This window comes from Amphibalanus amphitrite, unplaced genomic scaffold (assembly GCF_019059575.1).
Source record: "Amphibalanus amphitrite isolate SeventyFive unplaced genomic scaffold, NRLGWU_Aamphi_draft 001522F_arrow, whole genome shotgun sequence".
NCBI lineage: Eukaryota > Metazoa > Arthropoda > Thecostraca > Balanomorpha > Balanidae > Amphibalanus > Amphibalanus amphitrite.
In genome coordinates, this window is record NW_024883015.1 from 130,561 (window position 1) to 146,022 (window position 15,462).

The window sequence follows — 15,462 nt, forward strand, 5'->3', positions numbered from 1 at the left end:
CGGCGAGGGTTAAGCCCTGAATCAGCTTAACTCTTTCTAAAAACGCGAACAAGTCAGGGGAGTTAAGATGACCCCTCCCAACGTTTGTTCCTGTGACAATGAAAAACACCAAACTTGTGCGATGGTACGTACCTACAATGGTGGTTCTGTGGAATTGAGCAGAGTGTGTGGACGATCACACATAGTTATAGTGGATTCACCAAGTTGTCAGAGGTAGAACAGTCCATAAAAAGTTATTTTACTAAATGAAATTTGACAAATGCTCATTTCTGATTACTTACGAACTCTTTTCCTCGATCTCATTAATCAAGATAGTTTGATTATGAGGGGAGCGCAAACTACTTATAAATCTCACTTAGAAAGTTTGGCTTTTATGGCTATTTATAATCCTTAATCAACAACTAAAATTGCATCATCGAAGCATTTCGGTCTGGCGCCCAATGTTGCACATCACACTGACCATCTCATCCTTAATTATGCATTGTGTTCCTGCACCACGACGGCCCATCATGACTGCAATTTGCAAGTAACCTAATGATAAGTGCAGGCTAATATGTGTTGAAAGCAGAACAAAAAAGTCAAGCATTATTAGGTTGGAAACCAACTGAAACAAATAACGCATGCATGTCAAATAAACGCCGCTACGTTATGACCGCGTGGATAAAGTCTTGCATATCTAATGTATATGGCTATTTTTTCTTTCGAGTATATGACGGAACTATATTGCTCACTTTAGTGCAAATGCCTGTGAACATCAGACAACAAACACAGTTCCTTTGAAGTTGAGTCAGCCATGTGTCACTGGAGCTGTGGACACATGAGCAGCATCTGTGAGCACGACTGAACACCTGTATTAACGAGTACGGCTGTAGCTATCGGACCACTCCTGGTATTGTTATCCCATTGTTCTGCCCATTGCTAATTACTATCGACCAGCATTCTGGGTAGGCATACCGTTAGCCAATGAGACAAAAGACAAGGCAGAAGCGGGAACCGGGCTGCTGGGTGGTGAAACACCACCGCGCCGGTCCCGCCGAGTTTGACCGTCACCGCCATCGGGCGCGATGTTTTTTTTTTTTTTAGATAACGCTTCATTGCAACCCGATTATGTTTGTTATGCTAAAAGCAGGAAATGAAGCTCATTGGAATTGCAGCAGATTCCGGATCCATCTTAAAGTGATTGGTTGGTATAGTAGTATAAAGCTGACTCATTCAGTAGTATAAAAAAAACAACTTTAAAACGTCTCACCGCTGATGGATGACGTCACTTATTTCCTTTAGTTCATCATCACTGTTTTAGCAGAGTAGTATTTTAGAAAAAAAGAAACACACACACACATTTTAAGACCGCTTGTCTTCGGCGTGTATCTCTCCGTTTCACAGACTACAAACATAAATGTTATTTAAATTTACAGTATGGTTATTCATCCGAGGGGAGAGGAATGACCCTAATCACGCGCTCTTCCGGTCTTCACCGGCACAGGCCTGCCGTAAACTGGATTATGTGTACCCTCGGTACTAGGACGGCGTGCAAACTACTTTCAATTAGTCGACAACACATCGGTGAAAGCGCGAATATCAGGATCGTTTAATCTGTACGCTAGCTCTTCAGATAAAAGGATGCGAATTATCTCCGATTACAGCAAGGAACGTGACTTTTTTATATCATTTATATTAAATCTTACCTAGGAAAAGAAGCATACTCTATCCAAGCTATAATGATTCTAGCACTGCACGTTGGGGAAGGTCTGTTAGGATAAGCCGGAGCGTAAATTCTTATTAGCGGATTTAGGCTTCAAAGCAGTGCAAAAATCTGCTGCCACTGCCACAGTGGTCATTGGTCACGAACTAACCTAAAAATATAGGTAGCGATTCATAGAAAAAAGTGAATTGTAATTTTCATAGTGTTGAGAAGTGTTATAACTCCTTTTTGTCTCTTGCAATATGCATTTGTCGAATGTGAGTCATTCAATACAAATTCTGCTTTAATAAAAGCTTGTTGGCTACTTTTCTTTCAAAACACCAAGCTTTATGAGGGCCTAGCACAGACCGAGAATTTTCAAACATATCCAGGATCAGAAATGATTACACGCATGTCTCGCACCGGTGAACAGCTTTTTCTTGCCTCCACACTCGAGCCAAAGCGGTCCGTTGCCTTCACAAATCAGTTCCACCGCACCTCCCTGGGACGTTCCTTTGACGAGACGTTTTTCAGTTAAAGCGCCAGTCCTGGCGTCGCGCGCGTCGAATTAGCAACATTCAGAGGCCGTCGCTCGGCGTAAACGGCGCGTCGGAGGCGGATGAGACGCGCCGCCTCGCGCCCGGTCCCGGCTGCGTCCCCAGATTAAAACAGGCTGACGACGGGCCTGGTAAACAGAACGCCTCGGGGCACGCCTCCGGGCACGTCGGGGTAAACAAACACACAGACAACGCGCCGCTCTGTAGGCGAGACGCCATGGCAGTCGCTAGGTCCGGTACGACCCAGACGGACGACAGGACACTGGTTCGGACACCTACATATAGACAGACGACAGGACCCTGGTCCGGCGCACCTATACAGGCGACGGACGCGGATCCGACACACCTAGACAGACGAAGGGTACACTAGACACACCTAGACAGACGATATCGTACACTAGACATACCCAGACAGACGACATGATACACTAGACACACCTAGACAGACGACGGGGTACTAGACAGACGACAGGGTACACTAGACACACCTAGACAGACGACAGGATACACTAGACATACCTGGACAGACGACAGGACACACTAGACACACCAAGACAGACGACAGGGTACACTAGACACACCTAGACAGACGACAGGATACACTAGACGCACCTAGACAGACGACAGAATACACCAGACACACCTAGACACAGGATACACTAGACACACCTAGACAGACGACAGGATACACTAGACACACCTAGACAGACGACAGAATACACTAGACGCACCTAGACAGACGACAGAATACACTAGACACACCTAGACACAGGATACACTAGACACACCTAGACAGACGACAGGGTACACTAGACATACCTAGACAGACGACAGGATACACTAGACACACCTAGACAGACGACAGGATACCCGTCCGGCATAGCTAGACGGACGACATGATACTGATCCGGAACACTTACCTAGACAGACGACAGGACCCTGGTCCGGCACATCTACACAGACCGGAAATCAGACATTGGTGCGGAATCCGGCACTTGGACCAGCATTTTGGCACCCTATGGACACGCCTTCACAGACCGGAGAATTAGAAAATGGTTTAGAGACTGCTGGGTAATGCTACAAAAGTCCTCCAGTTAAAAAAAAAAAACTCATTGGAATTCGCCTCATCAATCCCCATACCGTACAGTTTATACGTACCTAACGATCTTGTTCTAACAGCAGTTCCGTTATTTTACTTCTATGCCAAGAAAACGGGAAATTTCGCCAGGTCCGGAAACTGCGGGAGGGGTCAATGCTCAAAAGGCCACCCTTGGGTCCGCCAGTGATAAAGTTCTGCTTCCGTCTGTTCAATAGTTGACTGCGTCATGCAATGTTACTAGTCTTGAGGCTGAATCCCATCGCATTTTGCATGACATGCCACCCAAGGTTGATATTTTGGAATTTTCAGATGTCAGTTGAAGTACAACATACAGGAAAGGTTCCCCTACTCATGGATAGCAGGAAGATCAAGAACCATGTAGCTTTCAAAATGAAGCTGCCTAGGTAGTCGCTCATGTAACTAACGCTTCCGAGATCGATGTAAATCAAGTTACTTGGGCTCTGCTGCAGATATGCCGGATGTGAACTCGATCGCATCATTGCCTTGCATAAAACATCATTGGAAGCCTCATGAATATTTATCGGTCCAAATGGACATACTGATCCAAGGAGAAAAGAACTAGAATACAACCAAGAACATCCTACACACCGAAAACAGCTCACGGGAAGCATTAGATGGGCTTTTTAGTTATTTAGGTGTCAACTGTTATGTAAGTACCTAGCCTGACTGCTCGGAATGGTTAAAATAATGTGATAGAGGGAAGATTAGATGTCATACAATGTTACTACTAAACATATACCAGCCTCCTTTTTAAAGGAAAGGAAGACAGTGAAAATTCATAATGTAGCTTTAACCCTCGCCCGCGCATGGGGGGGGGGGTGGTTGCCACCCCCCCCCCCCCCAGGCAGTCTTTCTGCTCTGCACTCAACATTTTTAGAGCTAGAAGGCTGATTTTTCGTATAGCTGCTCGTCTATCCTTTCTTGATGTCCACTGAAAATTTCAAGTTTCTGTGACTTTTGGTTTCGGAGATATGACCTTGTTTTTCAGGTCATGTCATGACCCAAATGGCCAATTCTCAACATCTTGCGTTTGCCATGGGCCTTGTGAGCTTTTGACACCCTGATTTCGGCCTTTTTTGCCAGTCTTACCTCCCAACTATCATGGAACATGTTGTTCGACCATGTACAGGGGTCAAGGTCAGGGTCAAGGTCAACCTAGGTCATCTAAGATAATTGCGTTTTAGGCAAGCTGAATTTACTTTTTGTGAAGTTTTTTGACTGCATTTTTGGTAAAAGCTTCTCAGATCATGATTTCATGTGATATGGACCCAAAAACAATCGGTGCACACATCAGTATACACACAGACACACACAGACATACAAACACATATAATTGACCTTGACCTAACTTGACCTGAAATGACCTCAGCAGCAAAATTCTGGTCGGATAGTGTGACAAAGAGGTTCTAGCTGGCTTGGCACCAGAAAACAGCATCGTCATCGGCATTTGATAAGCAGCGAACTTGATATCCAACGGTGACCCAAAACAGCAACATTTTTTTAGTTTGACCTGACCTGGAAGGTCAATGACTGACCTGAGAAGGTAAAACTGGGTATCATTGGATTCCTCTCTTCCCAAAGAATCTTTTTGGTCTTTACTGCTAAGCTCTATCTCCAACAGGAACGAAATGGCGCGGGGGGGGGGTAGCAACCCCCCCCCCCATGTGCGTTCTAGGATGGGAAAATGGCATGTGCGGGCGAGGGTTAATTGTCAGACTTTCACACCCTAGTTTATGTCCACCATTTCTGCCAAACACTCGCACCGATTCAGTCGAGTTGTGTTGCTACTCAAGCGACATTCTTGGCAACATCAATACAATTTCACGTCCTATTGGCAAAACCGGCAGTGATCCAAAGTTACAGTGACGGGAACGGTGACAAACGTGTAAAATCCCATTGGGATGGAACGCGATTCGCACTGGCTCGCAGGACAGCAGCGCTAAGAAGCTTACTCAGTGGAAAACCTCAGGGATTTATATTTTACGTTGCTTAGGCGACCGGCGACCGCTACTGCTGAGTGACCGCTTTTCAATCACATCACAGTGGACTCGGTACGGCTACATAGATGTTGAACGCCCAGCTAGTGCTATTACATTTATCTGACAGATGAAATGCCTGCAAGCATTACCATAACTACGTAATATAATTCTGGATATTGCATGTTGCAAAAGTGGCTGAAGGGAGAAGATTCGTCGGATCAGATCCTGGATCCATTTTCTCCATAAACGTGTCTGCCCATGCATTCCCTCGCGACAACCCACCGAGCGGTATGCCGGTCGCCGTGAAGTCTCCAAATAAGTCATGGAGCCCGATGACTTTGAAATGAAGATCATCTTTGAAATGAAGGGCTCAAAATTATGCAGAGTTAACGATGCTGCTTCAAACTCAGAAGAGCACGGTTAATCGTATGAAAAGGGCGCTGCTAAAGCCATGTGTCTGGTCAACATTGCCGACGGGAACCTCCACGTTCGAGGGTTGTGTCCGCTCCTTTATTCGCAGCGGGTAACGAGCTGCGTGAGATATTTAGGATAAGATGACCTTCGAGTCCTCGAGTCCTTAGAGCATTGAGTTGCGGACAGTCTTCGAGATTGCGAATTCCGATCAATCACATCAAAATCTGACATGTAAGTAAGTTTTATATACTAATATCCGATCAATCTGTGAGACACAACGGCAAAAAAAACTGGATAAAAGTCGTTTAAGACGGGCTATCTGAAGAACGCAGCTAACTATTTGACCAAATCTGCACCTTATCTCTTTTACGACAAATATCTTCACATCATGAACTGATTTCGGTGCTTTAATCGAAAATAATGTCTGGTAATATTAAAAAAGGTATATAAGCATTTGTGTTACAAAAACTGATTACTTTTAACCCTCGCCCGCACATGGGGGGGGGGGGGTGGTGGTTGCCACCCCCTCCCCCCAGGTAGTCTTTCTGCTCTGCACTCAACATTTTTAGAGCTAGAAGGCTGATTTTTCGTATAGCTGCTCCTCTATCCTTTCTTGATGTCCACTGAAAATTTCAAGTTTCAGTGGTTTTTGGTTTCGGAGATATGACCTTACCTTGTATTTCAGGTCATGTCATGACCCAAATGGCCAATTCTCAACATCTTGCGTTACCTATGGGTCTTGTGAGCTTTTGACACCTTGATTTCGGCCTTTTTTACCAGTCTTACCTCCCACCTATCATGGAACATGTTGTTCGACGACGTACAGATGTCAAGGTCAAGGTCAAGGTCAACCTAGGTCATCTAAGATCATTGCGTTTTAGGCAAGCGGAATTTACTTTTTGTGAAGTTTTTTTGACTGCATTTTTGGTAAAAGCTTCTCAGATCATGATTTCATGTAATATGGACACATAAACAATCGGTGCACACATCAGTATACAGTATACACACAGACACACACAGACATACAAACACATATAATTGACCTTGACCTAACTTGACCTGAAATGATCTCAGCAGCAAAATTCTGGTCGGGTAGTGTGACAAAGAGGTTCTAGCTGGTTTGGCACCAGAAAACAGCATCGTCATCGGTATTTGATAAGCAGCACACTTGATATCCAACGGTGACCCAAAACAGCAACATTTTTTAGTTTGACCTGACCTGGAAGGTCAATGAGTGACCTGAGAAGGTAAAACTGGGTATCATTGGATTTGTCTCTTCCCAAAGAATCTTTTTGGTCTTTACTGCTAAGCTCTATCTCCAACAGGAACGAAATGGCGCGACGGGGTGGCAACCACCCCCCCCCCCCCATGTGCGTTCTAGGATGGGAAAATGGCATGTGCGGGCGAGGATTAAGAAACACAGTTAACCTAATTTCACCAAATTTGCAGCCACCTAATTTACACCAAATGTGTACCAGATGACCGTCGTGCAAACGGTTTGCCACGAGCTGGTTTCCTGATGCCTGTGCCAGTCAGCTGGAGCTATGCAGCACCGATGCTGTGTCGCCGGCCAATTTCCTGATACGCTACATCGGCGCTGAGCTTTTAGTCTGGCAATCAACACGCGGTCGCCGCGATAAGCCGCCTGGAACTCCGTATGTGCAACAGCACATCCAGCACGAGGTGAAATAAAGTAAGGCACTTACATTATAAAACGTTTTGAGGTCGACGTATTATGATGTGACCCCAGAAGCGCTGGGTCGCTCGCCAAACGCGGCCTTGCAGACGTGAGGAGAGATTTGTGATGGACCAAAAGATCCGTTGGAATCAAAGGTCAGGTGCACGTTATTTCGGCTGTATTTAATTCGTTCCTGTCAATCCCCCAAAAATCACCCGGGGTAACGAAGTCCAAATTCTAGCGGCGGCCGCCTCGCTAAACTGCTGAAACACCTCTTTTCCATCTGACTCTACCATCTACCAAAGCCAGTCTGCCCGATTTCACATGCAGATTTTGATCTACCGATCAAAGGATAAGGCTGCCAACAATATCCGACACGTTCGGAACAACAAGTCAGTAACCGACATAACAAAGGCAATAAACTTCGTCATTTAACTGGATCAAACACCAGCAACAAGCAGTTGTATGAAATGAATGCAATACTTAAAGCGTCTTTGTCACGATATCAAATTTTGGTAATTAAGATCGTGAAGAAGATTACTTGATAAGTAAACAATGTTGAATGGAACGAGCATGCAATTCATGTATGAATGCGATGTACTTACAGGCATATCTGAGCTCAGGAAATATATTATCCTAAGGAAAACTGCGTAGCACAGTTGTACTATAACTTATTACGGCCGGTACGGATTCTCCCAGTCTCCCCTGCCCTTTCCAGCGACCTCCTATCTGCACGTCGATGGTCGCTCGATGCCAGTCCATCCGCGACAGGCTCTATCCGCTGTCGATCGAGCTCACCAATCCGGCTTTAGCACGATTGCAACAAATGGCCCCCCGGCGCCCCCGGCCGGCCAGCCTCGTCAGAAGACAGCGGCGACATCCAGCTATTGGTCGGCGACGGACAAAGACTCGGGCCAACTTGGCAGAGATTGTTTGCTGCGAGTCAACCATTCGACCAGCTAGTTGACGCCGCTGCAATTTAGGAGACACAGTTGGGACGATAAAAGGCATTGATTCTGCGGCGAAAATGTCAAGGGAGCGCATGTGGAGGGACCGTCGTGGAGGACATGCAACAGCGTCCTACAGGTCCTGGCCAGTCTGCCGTGCAATGCTATTCTAAATCAATGAAAACTGTCGGAAGGTAAACAACATCGTTAACCTGGATGCACTGAAATCGAGGCACATGTCGTACCTACGTTTGATGATGCAAATACATTTTGAGAAAACCGCGAGAACAAAAAGTAGTAAAATCAGTTCCATTCAGACACGGATCACCTAATGTGATCCGTGATTCAGACTAATAACATGTAGGGGAGCATGTTGCCTATACATTCTGGTAATATACGCACCCCATTTTCCTGACAGAGACGCGCTTCAACATTTATTTGCCTTCCATATAAGTGCATACCGATGCAATATTTTCTACGCACTTCAATGCATTGGAATCTGAGTGGATAATGTAAAATGTATTTCCAAAAATAGCCACTCAGCAAATTCCACTAATATGTCGATGGGAACACTAAGTGGTGAGAGTATGAACAGCGCCTGACCCTAAGGTGCTGCAGTTACAATAAACCCTGTGTCAAGGACGCACCTCCAAAGCCTCTTACTTCAGTGGCAGCTCAGCTCAGCTTAGCTTAAAAGCACATCTGAGTCAGGCCACTATTGCCGCGTGCGTCCTGCTGTGTGCGGCTGCATTCTTCATACTATACAGTGCTTGGCGTGTCATTGGGCATAATTTGGTGTGATGTAATTTGCGTATAGGTATGTTCCTATTACATGACAAGGCGGTTCAAATGAGTTGGCATGACACACTTCGATAAAACCACAGTTGTTGAAAAGTTCGAGACATATTTATGTATGTACGCCTGTATGTATGTACATATTTATGTATTTACTTATGTACGCCTAACGCCTTCATACCAGAGTCTGTGAGCACAAAGGAATATCTGACCGTACAGGTAACTTACTTACGTCACCTTAACATTCATCCATTCGTGACCACAGTCTCCAATGTGACACACCCTTCACCATGGAAAACTTAACGATTTTAGACAGTGAGCAGCAACATCTTAGAATTTTGGAATCAATTTACATCCATCGATATCGACCAAAATCAACGGGACTAGCTCAGCGCACCCACTGTACGTCGTACATACAGTGATCCTAGTAACCTGCAAACTGTGCTTTGTTTACGATTGAACGGTGTCTTCGAACCACGAGTGTTTTACCAAATATGTCTCGAACTTTTCAACAACTGTGATTTTATCGAAGTGTGTCATGTACCTATTATTGATAAGGCCGGGCTTGTCCATTTGACAATATTACAAAGGTATGTATAAGTATTAACTATACGAAAGTCAAATATACAGTTACCTATACCTGCTCCTCATACGTACTTTTTCAAAGCAAACGTGTCTTTCTCTGGCGGATTGGCCCGGATGAAAGTGCCTTTGCAAAAAAGAAAATTCCTACCCCGTCTTTTAACAATGTATTTGAAGAGACTTTATTTTTATTCACTTCATCTGAAAAATGGTTTTAAATATTCAAATACGACATTGAAAAGCCCCGTGCTCACATATTTTCGTGGGGGGTAGCAAGCTAAAAAAGTCCCCTGAGCATCCGTACTGCATCGTCATAATCTAAATTTTGGTGCATGCATATTTTATCTTACGTCTAAGCATGTCGGTTTTAGGCCCATTCCGGGTATGCGACATTAAGTGCTGCAGCTCTAATCGATAAGGTAACGATATCTCGCACACTATAAAGCTGAAACGGCAACGCGTGGTAATACCACTGCCGACCATAGAAAACATTCACTACGCACAAGGCGCGGACACTTTGTCGATAATGTGCCAAGCGTGTCCTCGTTTGTATCTGCCACACTAACGATCATATTCGCTCAGTGCATTGTGAATAAAAACAATGCAACCGCCATTGGGTTCTAAGGCTGTCGCCAGCACTAAAGATCGAATACATAGAAACAGTTAGTGAACGATACATTTCATTAGAAAACTTAAGAATAGAACGGAGTTCGTCTACGTCAAAAATTAACAACTTTATCATAAAAATAAAGCAAGGCTGCAAAATTCAAATCATAGCACTAAACCACAAGTACCATTCCTCTAGGTAAAACTTCCTGAAGTTGTGGAAACTTATGCAGGTACCGCAGGTTCTCAATTCTCATCCAGGCATATCAGCTCCTCGCGGCTATACTGCAGAAGTAGATGATTAAGTCCTCCGGTATCACAGGAAAACAACGCATGAAGATTGTTTCTAATGTATGATTCAGCTAACGAAACGTTTGCCGCAAAGTAAATGCTGTATTATAGTCTAAACCATTCGAATCTATCGGTTTTTCACATCGAGTACGTTCTGCGTGACTGAGGGGTATTGGTGGAATCCCACGCCGTTCCGACCCTAATTTAGCCAGAAAAAAAAGATCACGTGCGCCGTTACGAGACAAATTGAGTGGTATGTACAGTCGTGTACAGGTTGATGGTCCCCTACTCTTTATCCACCGGGTTCCTATGGCTCAGCATTGGCAGCAGCCGCCTGGTACCGGTAGGCTGTGCCGCATGACCCGAGAGTGAAGCGGCACAGCCTACCCACATTGTATGACACCGGCTCGGGTCGCCTGGTAGAGCGATTTGACCGGACGCTGCGTTACACCGGCTGGGGGAAGGGGGGGGGGGGTAAGGGTCAGGCCTGTCTATCTGGCTCGGCTCGGTGGATGAGGCGGGCTGGAATGTGGTGTGGGGCGGGGGTGATGTGGGGATGGAGTGAGCGGACCTGGGGCTGGGTGTGAGTGGTCACTTGTCGCGTAGAACCGATCGTAATCCACCCTCCAAAAATTCGCTTATAGAGATATTCACAAAACCCAGGGGGGTTCAAACAACCATCTCCCAAGTGGGGTGCGGAAGGACAGGTAAGGGTCCATACGGTCTCCTCATGAATTGCAGCAAAGAAAAAAACAGACCAGTCACCAAATAATCTTTCTGAAAAGTGAACTAATCGCATAGCCTCGGACACAGAAATAAACATCCAGCACGCGAAGCGTCTCGAACCGGGCCTCTCACTAACGGTCAGTTTGACAGTCTAGCACTCCTACGCCGAGCTACACCGGATGGTGGGCACGGCCGGGGCAAAGTCTGGCCGGGCGGGCGGCGGGGCCGGGAGGTCGGCAGCAAAGTCAATGAATGTTTTTGTGGCTTAGGGTGCCGGTCGCTCTAGCTTGGTGGAATGATGATGGATCATTGGCAAAACTTTCAGCGTGGAGTCCCGGTTCGAGCCTCATCGGGACTCCGGCTACTTTTCCGAGTTAGGATCTCATGGTTTGATTTTAGTGGTTGCGAGCCATTTATACGGTTTTATATCTACATGTCGATTGTCGATTGATTGATTGATTCATTCATTCGTTCATTTAATACATGTCGACATTTAGCATCCTACGAATTGACATCCAGGATCAATCCGATCACGGATCAATCTACCATTTTCATAAGCGTATTGCCTAAATATCATGCATATATGTGGCACAAGACCTATGGTTGCCTCGATACCGTGCCAAATCACGTTTTGCACAATGCACAAGTAAATTATATATCGCTGGATCTTCCGTGCATTGTGCTTAGCAAAAACAGGAATGCAATTGTTAAGCGACGCAAAATGTGCAATGCAGCAAGTGACCACACACACCCGTCCAGCCCCCATGGTCCACCAACACACCCCACACCACTCGCCAGCCCACGCCAACCACCGAGACGAGCCCCTCCCCCCGCGCTGGTCTGACGCAACAGCTGGTCTACAAAACGCTCCACCCGGCGACCCGAGCCGATGTCAAACAGCGTGGGTAGACTGTGCCGCTTCACTCTCGGGTCATGCGGCACAGCCTACCGGTACCAGGCGGCTGCTGCCAATGCTGAGCCATAGGAACCCGGTGGATAAAGAGTAGGGGACCATCAACCTGTACAGTAGGTCTATTAAAAAAGTCCCCAGCACCAGTGGGCGCTGCCTTCGCTGAGCCGAACCCCCGTCTGCCTGTCCCATATCGCGCCGGGCTCAGGTCAGGTAGGGTCAGCGGGACCGCTCGGTCCGGCCCGCGGGCGGTGGACGGGCGGCCGGTAACGCTTTCCACCAGCCAGCTGTAGAATCCAACAAACGGGACGGCCGCCGCTCAGCGCAGCGAAACCGGTGTTAAAGAATGGCAGTAGATGTTCATGGCCACAATGATTATGAGAGTCATTGTTAGCCCGTGCCCTACAGGAATGCCTAGACTCTCACGCCCTGTTGGAGGGGAAATGGGGATTGCGCATCATTCTTATAACTCAGCTTTGGGCATTTGTGGTATTCGAAGTAGCGTCAAAAGTAGCAAAAAGAAGAAAAAATACTTCAGCCAATTTTGGATCGGGTCATAACCAGAGGTCATGTCACTAGAGGTCATTGATGGTATAATTTGCTTAGACAGGGTGCGTTGCGCGCACCGGTGCATTGGGTTTCCAATTTCCATGGAAACATCAACAGACTCGAAAGCTCGCAACAGGGGCGCGGGAACTACTTTCCGACTGGGGGCACACCATAATAGAGATCAACCTAAGGTCCCCCAAATCTAGTTTTCTCACCGGTTTTAGGCCACCTATTTTTCATCCCTCGGCTTTTTCAACAAAAAAAGAAAACATTTGCAAAAAGTGTGATATTCCGTCTCGAAGCTGTGGGGGCACCGCCCCCACTGCCCCTCCCCCCCCCCCCGGCTCCCGCGCCTATTATGGCTCGCAACGCTAGCGTGGAGCCGAATTCATATCAACCGCCGCAACAATGCAGCAGCGCAGCGCAGCGTGCTGCAGCGCGGGGCCGTGAAACACCGCCCAGGGCTATCCATGTGCCAGGGCAATCCAACCCACGTGATGGGCTCGGCCCCAGCGGAGCATGAGGTCCAGGACTCCCGCCCAGGCCCCCTGTCTCCCCCTAATTCCTGTCATCCTTCCCACTCTGAAATCGACCGAAAGAGCCCAACCTAGCACAACAATCAGCTTGTTTACCGCTATGTCTGAAATCTGAATAATATTGTCAGATTTAATTAGGGTCAACGGCTTAGCATGTAAATAACAACAACTGCCACCATCGGTATTATGAGAAAACCAATTGCTTTTCCGTCCCGACAGGGCAATCGTCCCACGGGAACAGTCTCGCTTCCGCAGATCACTGTCGCTGGCTCGCACTACCCAATTACTACACCACAGCATAGTTATGTCATAGCTCTGCACGGGCCTTTTCAGACCGAAAAAGATAGCCCCCAACAAAACAAACAATTTTCTCATTCAGTATTGTATCTCATCAAGTACCACATGTTTTCAGAGTGATTATTATGCGTTCCGTCCAAAAAAGTGCAGTTCAATTTTCTCCCATTGACTTGAGGTTGAGTGATCTCAAAATTGACCCGGCCTTGCTGTCAACAATGTCAAACTTGCAAAGCAAACATTTCAAATACATATACTGTTGCCCATTAAAATCGCTGAAAGTTCTGAAGCGATCGGTTAGTCGGTGTATTTAGATATGATGAGCACAGGAACTTTCCTTGAGGTAAGGTCACTTGACGTAACCTGATGTTATGACCTTGAATTGAAAGACTTGGGCGGGAAAAATGGGTCATTTGAAATATTAAAATGCTTGATTTTAACAATAATTGCAAACACTATCCCGGCCAAATAGTGAGTGAGAAGGGAGCGATTCCCCGACCCCATGTTTAGCTCCTATAATTGAGCTAGCTGCTAGAGCCTCGCGGAAAAAAACGAGCGCTTGCGTCGTTACGTGACGCAGCGACTGGCACCCCATTATCATACCCCCCCCCCCAATATCAGTGACCTCTTAGGGCAGGTCAAGGGCCCCAATGCATTTGATCGGTTCTTGGTAAATAACTAAGCGCATTATCGTCATTTCGATACAATCGTGTTTTCTGTTCATTTATATGCTTTTTTGTTGAGGTGAAGCAATTTAGGATGTTTACCTCAGGTCAATGTTATGTTAGGGCAACGCAGGTCACGAAGCTGTTGAAAGGAGGACATGTTGCATAACATTTGATTCGGCAAGTCTTGCAAAGTTCATTGATGGCCGTCCCGACTGGCTAGCTCATTTTGATCGGGAGTTATTGACGAAGCACTCCTATGACCTTAGTGACGTCATAAATGACGTCACGCAAGGTGAACAATGCAAAAGTGAAGCATTAGACCTTGCCAAGAATGTATGAAGTCACGATTTCATGTGCTTGAGGTATAGATTCAGATCATTTCCGACGCCAAATTAACAGTTTCCATAATTCCCCATTATGCTTATACAACACTATGTGCATTGCGGATTGCATCATTTTATAACCGACAACCGTGCAGAGGTTTATCTAAGACGTCATAGTTAAGTGACCTGACCTGAAAACGTGGTTGATGTCAAGTGATCTGGCTTGAATGAAATGTAAGGCATGTGAAATGTCAGCCTTCTATCATCAGTGTGCTTTGAGCTACCGCAAAAAATGCATGGTGGCGGCATCCACCCCTTCTCGGCCGGCGAGGGTTAAACCTCGCTTCGAATTATTGCAGATAATGATGTGACCGAAAACAAAGCATTATTCTGTGTCTAGAACGGCCGCTGACTTGTTGGACAAGATCCCCAATTAATTCGCTAGATGGGAATAAAACACTCGGTATGTGATGCATATAGTTATACCCCTCGATTTGCCTCGCGTTTAGTCTATTCTAATAATCACTGTCGCTTTTTTTATCCGAGATGATGTCGCCGCTAAACGGGTTGTTTTGTTTGCTTGCTTGCGCTGAATGGCCATTACAGATTATTGAAGGATTATGATAAAATAGGAATGGGGCAAGGGAGGATATGCACTGCCGGTGTTTAATTTAGATCACAAAGGCATCATTTCCGGCATCGTGCAGAGTCATTATCTTCCCCTCCTCTGCACTGCGGCGTCTCTGCGCCCCACACACGGCGTCCTCACTCCACGGCCGGCCGCCGCCGACCCACCGGGCCGCCGC